Genomic DNA, 10,666 nt, shown 5'->3' on the forward strand with positions numbered 1-10,666 from the left:
CTCAAGCCTTGCTGGGACATTGGTATAGTACTGAGGCTGAGGAAAGAAGGATGCCTTCTCAACTACCAGCATCAGGCTGCATTTCCTGCAGCATCAGGCTTTTATTAGATGGCTTTACTATACTACATACTACTCCTGTTTCCAATTACTCTCTGGTCGTTCAGTAAAATGCATCAGAAAAGAATTATGCTGTGGCCAAAATAAATCTGATTTTTACCAGATACTTAGATACCCAGAGGCTAAATTTTGGTTCCCAAAGCCAATGGGGTATGTAAGAACAGAATTTGGCAAAGGTATAATGCCACTGAAGTCAACAAAACTACATCAATTTACACCTGCTGAGGATCCGGCCCACAGTCTCTAATCATTGCCTCCCTAGATCCTGTGCACTTTAAGACACACTAAAATGAAAATTAAGTAAAATGCAGGGCTACAGTGTCTAGGAATAACACATCCTGTCTGTCAAGCTTGCAGAACTTACAGTATGTAAGAGGGCAGGCTCCAGTGCAGTGGAAGTTGCTGGTTTTAGTTCAGTTTCGTCAATCCAAGCTCTTTAACGTCTTATAGCAAGCTTGACACATGTGCTAGCAATCAGGGCATCAACCCGAGAACTCTCTATATTGTTCATAACAATCACACCCCACCCCCGCTTCTCCCATCCATCAGCTGTAAAGTTACACACACAAATGTCCTCCCACCACCCTTCATCCCATGCCAAATGGAGCCAAATCCTGCTGTGGTGTAAAATGCTTCTTAACCAGTGAGATGGTTTAATTTTTAGGCAACTGTGATGATATCCAAGCAATCCACAGTGGTTTAAAATGAGCTTGAGTGGTTTTGGTTTGGGGAAAGTGGGGATCATACGTCAGAAAGGAGGCATGTCCTGGGGATAAAGTGTGGGGGGGCATACCAACACCAAAGGGAAGAGAAGCTCATCCCATGAGGCAGTAAGGGGGAGGAAAGGTGTCTGAGTCATTGATGTAAGCTAGCGTATAACCCATCTACACTAAGATAAACTCCTCACAGCCATTATAAGAAGGTCTGGGCCGCCCACCAATAGTTTGACAAAAGAAAGCAGCAAGGGCAATCGCAGTCCAACATCATCCTAATCCCTACAGGCACCAGTCATGGTTACTGCTGGAGTTTGCCATCTGGCACCGGGGTGGGCCTGGAAAGTGCGTGCTGCAGACAAAGAGAGAGCTGTCACCCACCAAAAAAAGGCATGCCCAACATTGCTTGGCCAGCTGTCTACTAGGCCAATGGTGTTTCCAGGAAACAAGCGAAATACAACAGCCAGTCAGTACTCAATGAGTATAAGGCCAGTGATGTGACAGAGCCACAGTGCAGGGGACAACAATCACTGCACACAACAGATGGTAGCAGTAGACTGGCAAGTTGGAAAAGATCAAAAAACCTTAACTGGCTCTTGCAGGAGTCAAACACCCTCAGCACCGCATAGCTCTCTGTGCCACTACTATAACCAATGAGATTTCAGTGACTTCTACTCGGTTTTCCTCACGGTTGCCTTTGCAGATGTTCCCCATCTTTAATGTACAGGGTGCTGCTGTTCCTGTGCTATCTGACAGCCTGACACAAGCAGACCGCCTTCCCTGTCAGTCTTGCTAGTAAGCCACAACCACCAATTTGAGAAGCACAGCTGCGCTGTTGTTCCGGTCACTCTTTGTTTCATTGTATTGTGCAGATTGTGTATGACACGGAACCTGTTTTACACACTTACCCTACCTGTATATATGGTTTTCAGGATTTTGCCCTTTGTGTATAAGCAGCTCTTCCCAGATTCCTTGATGCTGGTGATTCGGGACTGAGCAATAGCAAAACTTTACATTTTTTTATTGCAGATTTACAGAATGAATACTTACAACTTGTCTGCAGTCAGCTGGATGACAATAGTGATATTCATGTAATTGGTTTTGCTGCATGACTCTTGATAGGGTTTGATTAATAGCTACATCAAAAGTCTTTTTTATGGTGGGAATTGGTTCAGGAAATAAATATACTCTATGACCTTTTTATTAGCTAGAGCGTAATCAGCCAGAAACATTAAGTGCCCATTGCTTTGCCAAAGGCCCTATAACTGCTTCAGCTAGCGATTACGTACGTCATTGCTTAATACAAAGAAAGAGAAGTTTGTAGGACTACAAAGCTTGCAGTTTGAGAGCCATACCCAGCTTTTGTTTAATGATAGCCCCACAATCTAGGAATTGTTTATTGCCCACTTACAGCAGAACATGAGACAGCAAGTGAGAAAACAAAGAGAAAACAAAAATGCCTCGTATAGTAAAGGAAGTGCTCTGCTAGAAATTTATATAGCTTTCAGGTAGACACCAGTTGTACTATTTCCTACAACAGCTGTGCTTGTCTGGTTGAAGGTAAAGCTTAGTGTCTGTGACTAAAAATAAACTGCTAACAGCTGTTAACTATCATTGCATTTTCCGTTTGCCCTGCGTTCATCTATACAAGCAGCTTGATCCTCACACTGACACAGATCATAGAATGTCTGTCAGAACCAATAAACTCAGCATCCAAACACCTTCTGAGCCATGTGGAGTGACACATCAGCAATGGGTCCTGTTGACTGATCTCTAAGAATAACCACACTGTGTTACTTTATTAGCTTCCTTCTACTGCAGCATACTGATTCTTTTACACACACTAGCAAAGAAAAGCCTCCATTTTGGGGGTGGGGCCTCCATTTCCCTTGACAGATTGAACATCGACAGATGTTTTTGTTTTATGATTATTTTCTATCAAGCACTCAGGTGTGCTAGAGTTTCTCTGTTATTCTAAGCAGTGCTTGAATGGAAGGAATGGATGGGGGGAGTTGGGGTTGGAGCAGGAGTATGACTATTCTGCTTCTAGTTGATAAAAAGGAAAAAAACAAACAGAAAAGGAGTGTGAGTGGGATGGGGGATTTAGCATCATTTCCCTCAGTTGTAGGCACTGGGTAGGTAGATTACAGCCATGGGCTTTCCTTCACCCAGTGAGGGGATGTTTACGCTGCAATTAAAAACCGGCAGCTGACCTGTGCCAGCTGACTCAGGCTTGCGGGGCTCAGGCTCAGGGCCTGTTTAATTGCGGTGTAGATGTTTGTGCTCAGGTTAGTACCTGGGCTCTAGGACCTTGTGAGGTGGGAGGGTCCAAGAGCTCGGGCTTCAGCCTCATCCTGAACGTCTACACCTCAGTTAAACAGTGCCGCAGGCTGAGCCTCGCGAGCCCGAGTCAGCTGGCACAGGTCAGCTGCCAGTTTTTAATTGCAGACCCTTACGGGCGTATACCCTAGGAGCCTTTCTGTGGCCACATGTGCTAGGGGAATTTGTAGGGATTTCAGTTGTTCCTTTTTTTGTACTGCCTTTTCCCCACTGAATTCCCCTCCCTCACCGGGGGTCTGAGGCAATTACCACTGAAGTCAATGGAAATTCTCCAGTTGACTTTGATGGGTGTTGAATCAGCCCCCAGCAACATGCTATTCCCACTCATCCTGTGGCTGAAAAGGTACCTACTTGCAATTCATGACCTAATCCTTGGCTTTTGAAAGCACATGCTGGGTTGCATTTCCCCCCAAAGTGTCCAGACAAGGAGAGGGGACACTTTCCAACAGTCAACTGCCAGTAACTGCTCCTGAACCTGTATTTCCCATATACCAGAGCAACTGGAAACTAGACCTGTGCAGCTGGTTCATATTTCATCATTCTTTATTCTGAAAAAGGAAAATGGCAGACAAACCAAAAACCCCATTGATTCTTGTTAATCAGCACTTGCTGCTCCCACCTTTTATCAATTGGTTTGCTAAGAGTCTGATATGGAGTCTTTAGCTCGTGTCTTTGTGATGGATACAACTCAAACATCCAATGATGATAATACATTTACTGTGTTTATATTTTTGTATTTGTAATTTAGAAAATTTATTTGTTGTGGAGCTGGAATAGTCTTTTACACTGAGTAGCATCCTTGGAAATTTTGATGACAGCTGTAGCGTAGCATAAAATCATAACTCTAGCAACTATGTTAAAAAAATGAAAGAATGAGAGCGAGAACTGAGAATGATGTAGAGAAGACTTGTTAAATCTCCATTATCATGCAGATGCATGAAGAGATTAAATGATGGACTAATAAACTTGTTAAATATATTGGGCCAATCCTGGTCTCTGCACAGTCTAAGAAAGTGGGCTGTGTGCGCAGGAATTTTGCAGGGGTGCTTGTTGCTGGAGACAAAATCCTCCTTACAAGGCTACAGAGTGGCTGCTGTTCCCTCACTGTGTGTGTGTATCCGTGGATCAAACTGTATGCTTGAGGATCCAGCTCTGGCCCTGAACCATGGCCTGTCTTCCCCCAATCTCGGTATGCTAGGATGTATGCAGTTCCACAGGCTTCATCTCCACTTTTCAGTTTCCTCATCCTATCCTCTTCACAGTCTATCTGTTCTCCTGTGGGGAAGGGAAGGGAGGCAAGATTTGCTCCATTGGAATTAGAGAATATCAGTGATTTTGTTCGTATTCAAATTTATAAAGAACCGTATGAAACATTTTATAAACTAGCTTCCTATAGGACTCTCATAAAATATTTGTACGCACATATCTTTTGAAACACTCACTTTAGGAAGGCGCTATCTTATTACAGGAGGCATCTGGTAGCATCCGCTGCGGTGACATTTGCAAAATAATTATCAAAATTCCTGCAAGATGTCCAGTTCCATAACACCAGCCTCTGAGATGAGCAGTGGGATAGGTAACTTGGTCTGGCAAATATGAACGTTCTCCACATCTCCACATTAGCTATACTTCTGCGGGGAAATAGGCCCACATTAGGCCTGAGCCAACTATGGTTTTAAATTGGGTTTGGTTGTTAGCATGAGCAATAGGCCCAAAGCATGTGACCAACAAGAATGAACTCATGAGAAAGAAGACTTGTTGGTGCTAAACTTATAGTGATCCTTTGGTATACCAGCGTTATCTTATTTAAGGTTTAGGAAATAAACAAAATGTGGTTAATTGGGCACCAGGTGCAGTAAATAAATGGTTAGAAATGCTTAGTCCAGTAGTTGGGAGAGAAAAATATGGCCTAGTTGGGGAAAAAAATGGCAAAGTGAGATAAGTGAAAAAACTTTGAAGAGAGCAGAGTGTAGACCTAAATTGCTTCAGCTGACTTTAGCTCCAATAACCAGCAATGACATGACTTGTTTGTTATAGCGTATAAAAAAGCAAGGTTTTCTAGGGGTTCTTTGTCAGAGCTTTTACTTACCACTTTGGAGTCAAGCCATTATGGGAAGGTGTCTTCCAGGCCAGAACCTGTTGTCAGTATTTTGACCAATGCTTATAATTGTATTGTTGCTGGGTATAGAATATAAGGGCATATATGCTTATATTTGTATTTTGCATGTAACCAACACCGAGAGACCTTTGACCTAGTAAAGGAATGCTTGTGTGGAAACTGGGTCATGGTAAACCTTAATAAACTCACTCGGAGAATGATTTCCAACAACGTCAAATCAAACCTTTCCAAATATTCAGAAATGTTGTTTATTAATGTTGTTAGCAATAATCAGATACCTATCTAAGTGGTTAATAGAGTTTACTGTTATTCAGAAGTGCAAATTATGCATAAATTATCAACATTACAACATTGTCTCCTGCTGACCATTGACTCAAACAGTATCAGTTCTTTCAGAAGTCAGGTACTACAGCCTGCCGCTCTGATCCTTGAAAATTTTCAAAACACTCTGGTATTTATTCCCCAGAATCCACAGGGGAAATACACAGTGGAAAATTCCTAAATGTCTGATATCTCTCCCTTGATTTTTAGATGAAGCACTAATGTCATAGGAATGAAAGAAGGGAAAGATCTGAGATGACTGTAGTGAAGAAGAGGAAGATCAATCTGAGTGTGAGATCATTTTGTTACTGGTCACAGGGACTCTTGTACATATGTATGTTTTCATCTTGAAAAGAAGAAAGAAAAGGAGTAAGGTCTGTTTTTGGCCCATGTTTTAAAAATCATAATAAATAGTGGTACAGCAAGTTTTGTAACAGTCACATATTGTGGAGAAATTGAATAACGAATGTTATTTTCCTCTTCACATAACATAAGACTCGGGGATCACTGAATGAAATTAATAGTCAGCAAGTTTAAAACAAACATAAGGAAGTACTTGTTCACACAACACATAGTCAGCTTGTGGAACTCATTGCCAGGGGATGTTGTGAAGGCCAAAAAGTATAACTGGGTTAAAAAAAAAATTAGATGAATTCATGGAGGATATGTCCCACAATGGCTATCATCCAAGATGGCCAGGGACACAATTCCATGCTCCGGGTGTCCCTAAACCTCGAACTACTAGAAGCTGGGACTGGATGACAGGAGATGGATCACTTGATACTTGCTCTGTTCTATTCATCCCTCTCTGAAGCATCTGGCACCAGCCATTGTTGGAAGACAGGATACTGGGAGAAACAGACCATTGGTTTGACCCAGTATTGCGATTCTTGTTTCTCATATTGTTATCTTCATACTATGAAAAAATATGTTGAAAAATAATAAAAAGAGACTCAATAGCTTTCTGAGGTATTTTTGTTATGTTGAGTATTAAGGTGAATTCTCTGTTTCTTTAACTCCTTAATATAACAGGATTGGCATAGTTCTATGCCACAGCTTAGTTCTTAGAGGAGCTGGTCATATTGTGAATTAGAGTAAGTGATACATTTTTAGTCTCGACAAATTGTCTGGATGTTCCTGGAGATGTAAACTCAAGGACGGAATAAAAAGACACAAAGGGCCAAATTCTTCATACTTTTACACCTGTTCATGTCATGGGATTAAATGAAGACAGAATTTCCTCTTTTGGATGAATTCAACTCTGTTACATGGGAGAAATTTCCACTGAAGTCCATTGGCCTAATGGAACAAAATTTGATTCTTTGAGCCAAGTTTTATCCCAGTGAAACCTCACTGACTTCATTTGTGTTGCACAGGGTACATAAAGGCAGAATCTGGCCCACTGACTTCAATTACATCAAAGAAGGAAATATTCCTACCCCTTTCAGTTTTTAAAATCTCACCCTTTGTATGTTCTCTGATTCAGAATACGTGCAGTCAGTCACTTAGAAACTTCCAGTGGAGGCACTAAACCCATTCCACCACGAAGCAAGTCAGAGGGTTATGGCTGTAAATGGAACCTAGACTCTAGAATTTCTCCACTACTCTGGAGAATAAAAATAAATGGGGAAACTGATTTTGAAACCCAACAAACGGATGCTGAATGAAAAACTGCTTAGAAAAATGTAAAGAATAAAGCTAGTTCCCTCGCCTCGGGATTTTTCCAAACTAAAATGATTGGATCTGTTTTACTGGATGAACTTCCGAATATCTTTATTACTGGACTAAGTCAGGACAGTGGCTGTTGGCATTGCCACCAGTGACATGCCAGTCATGCACACATTGGTTGGAATTGTGAAAAGTAGATACCATTTTGGTTGAGGGTCTGCTGTCACCTGAGAGAAGTGCTGGAAGCTAATCTTTGCTCCCTATACACAGGCTCCATACACTTGGGCTTGCGCTGGATGATTGCTTCCCCCACCAGTGTATAAAAAGTTGCTTTAATCCCAACAGCTGCCTCACTGAGGTATTATACTGAGGCATTAGAGATCAGCTGCGATGTTTTCCTATTCATAAAGGCTGAGTGAATTGTCACACAGTTGGATAACACAGGCAATCAAAGTGCCTGTGTCAAATACACATGCATTTGCTGCTCTGTGTGGTCTACAGTAGATTTTAGTGCACTTTGCTAAAGAGGCTGTAGCTAGGTTTGGGGATTCATAGAAATTAGTGGCAGGAAACAGGACTAGATGATAGATAGAGAGATTAGATTAGATTAGATTAGATAGTATTGTCTGGAGTTGTAGCCCCATCCAGGGATAGGGTACAGGCAGTGGCAACAGCTGAGAGGCCTTCAAGAGGCACCTAAACTGTGGGGAGCAGGCAATAAGGCAAGAGAGAGAGCCTCCCTACTCAAACGTCAAATATCCTGCTCCCCTCCCCATAGTCTCTCACTGGGTCTCTGAGCAGGTGGTGAGGTTAAATGTGGGTCAGTGCCTAGACAATAGTCATTGGCACTCTATAAATACATTAGATAGATACAGTAGTTCCAGAAGGTTCTGGCTGGCTGACTATGCCTGGGACGTTCTCAGGCAGCAGGAGTATCTCCCTCAGGCTGTGTTCAGCACAGCTTGCTTACACACCCTATGTATGCAGGAGTAAAGAACAAATAGGCTCATAGCTCTGCCTCCCCAAGGTCCCTTCCAAACTTGGGCTCTGTGCCACCACAGGTTTCAAAGTAGATCTTAACCTGTCCTCCAAAACAGGCTGACTCCTGCCAAATCTATAGTCAGTGGTTCATTCCTATGTAATTCTGCTCCCCTTCACAATAATCTGTTCTTTGAAAGTAAAGGACAAAAAAGGACACAGTTAAACTCTGAGAGTCAAAAACTCTAAACTTTGTGCAAAGCCTTAACTCATCACCCTAGACAGACTGCTAGGCATTCTGAGAATATTCTGTAAATTGGCAACTTTTCCAAGACAAATAAAAGGCAACATTCACAATGCTAGCAGTGACTTCCCAGTATCAAATCACCCCATTCATTGTTTGCAATATCTAAATTAGTTTGTAGAATTTTCACTGAAAAAGAATGAAGTCCTGGCTGCCAAATGGAACAAAAGTTACCTTACTGTAGTTTTTCCTATGTAGATCAGTACTGAAAAAAGCCTAATGGTTGGACAACATTGCTAAATTCTTTTCTATTTTGAGCACATGCTTAAAATAATTCTTTTGTTCTACTCACAACTCACACAGTGATGAGGGTTCCCTTTTGTTAGTTCTCAGATTTGATTGCCCATAGCTAATATTTGCCAGTATCCAAGATTCTGAAATAACAGGATATAATTTACATCTCCCTACACAACACCTCTGAATTTGGCCCACTGCATTGGAGTCTGGGAGAGTCTAACACAGTGAAATCAAGTTGAGGGGCTGGAAGAGCTGTTTGTCACAGGAAAATAGCTGACAGGAGGTTGTAAGACTGCAAATTACAGTTGACCACTTCCTTTTTCCAATTCTTTGGTATCTGAGTGACACTAGCTTAAACTCCCTCCGATTCTGTTAGCCTCCCCCAACAGGACCCAATTCTCTTAATTACACCTATGCAGATCAGTGCTCCAGTTCTTGGGGGTGCACACTAAGGGTGAACCTTAACTGTTTGTCAGATGCGTGAAATATTTTACCGTTCATTCCCCCATCTCTTCTCACACTAAAAAACAAAACACAAAACCATTACTGATTCCTTTCCAATTCTGTCTTTGCCCTGGTAATGAACTGAACTGTTGTCCATCATGGTCCCAGTCCACTGTGCAACAGAATCTCAAATTTTATAAACAAATTGGATAACCATTTTCATTGCCACTGAAAAGCAAAATATACCTGTTGACAGGCCCTGTCCTTGTCCCTTTTATAGAAAACAACCATCTCCTTACTTTTGCCATCTCTCTTCAATATGGTATCAAGGGAATCCCTGAGACGGTACATGGTGCCATGCCTGATATCAGGTTTCTATTTCAGTGTCTGTGTCAAATAGTGGTAATTCTTCTCTGTCCTCTGGGATTTTCCAATCAATTTTTAAATCCCATCACTCGCACAGATCTCCTTGGTTTTCTTACGCCCAGCTCCAGATGAAGAGGGAGGGGCAGGAACTCAAGAACAGATGATGGAAAATGAAGGCTGGTACAGACATGATGAAATATAACAAATTCCTGTAAGCCTCTGTTTAGACTGTATTATAGGGCAAGAGAAGCATCCTATCAGCCTCCATAGAAGTTGCCAAATCCCACCCCAAAGAGCTATCCAGGGTGGTAAATCACTTTATCAGTCCTGAGTGCCAAGTGCTGCAAAGAACTATCATCCTACTTCACTGAAACAATCACACACATTCTGGAAGCCTTCCCAAACAGCTTGGATTCACTTCCCCTCTACAGGACAACAAACAGCCACTCTGCATTCCCAGAGTTCAGTATGTTCTCTCTTCAAGAAGTACTGGACACCTTAAAGGAGTCTCAACGCAAGACTTGCAAATCCAACACGTGCTTTTCCTGACTGGTGAGAGTCATGAGCAACTGGTGCCATTCATGACCAGAATAGCACTTTCTCATTCAGAGAAGGAATCTTCCCTTCCTCCTTCAAACAAGCAACAGTGTAACTAACGCTGAAGACACCCACCCTGTATATGTCGGTTCTAGCCAACTACTCCCAGTACCAATCCTTCAGTTCCTGAGCAAGCTTATAGGGAAGCTAGCCAAGGGACAACTACAAACTCACCTAACTGAAGCAGCTATCCTGGAGAGACATTTGGGCCAGGACATGGGACAGAACCAGCTTTTCTTGCTCAGATGAAGAATCTCCAGTTCTCAATGGATAGAGAGGGCAGGCATCCATTCTCATTTCCCTGGAACTTTCTGCAACATTTGACACTGCTGACCATGGCTGCTGACACTGCTGACCACTGCTGACCATGACACTGCTGACCATTGCTGTCCCACCTGAGAAAGGTGGCAGAATCCAGAGGAATGTGCTAAAATAGTTTGGGATGCACCCAAAGAACCATAA

The sequence above is a fragment of the Eretmochelys imbricata genome, chromosome 2 (assembly GCF_965152235.1).
Source record: "Eretmochelys imbricata isolate rEreImb1 chromosome 2, rEreImb1.hap1, whole genome shotgun sequence".
Lineage (NCBI taxonomy): Eukaryota > Metazoa > Chordata > Testudines > Cheloniidae > Eretmochelys > Eretmochelys imbricata.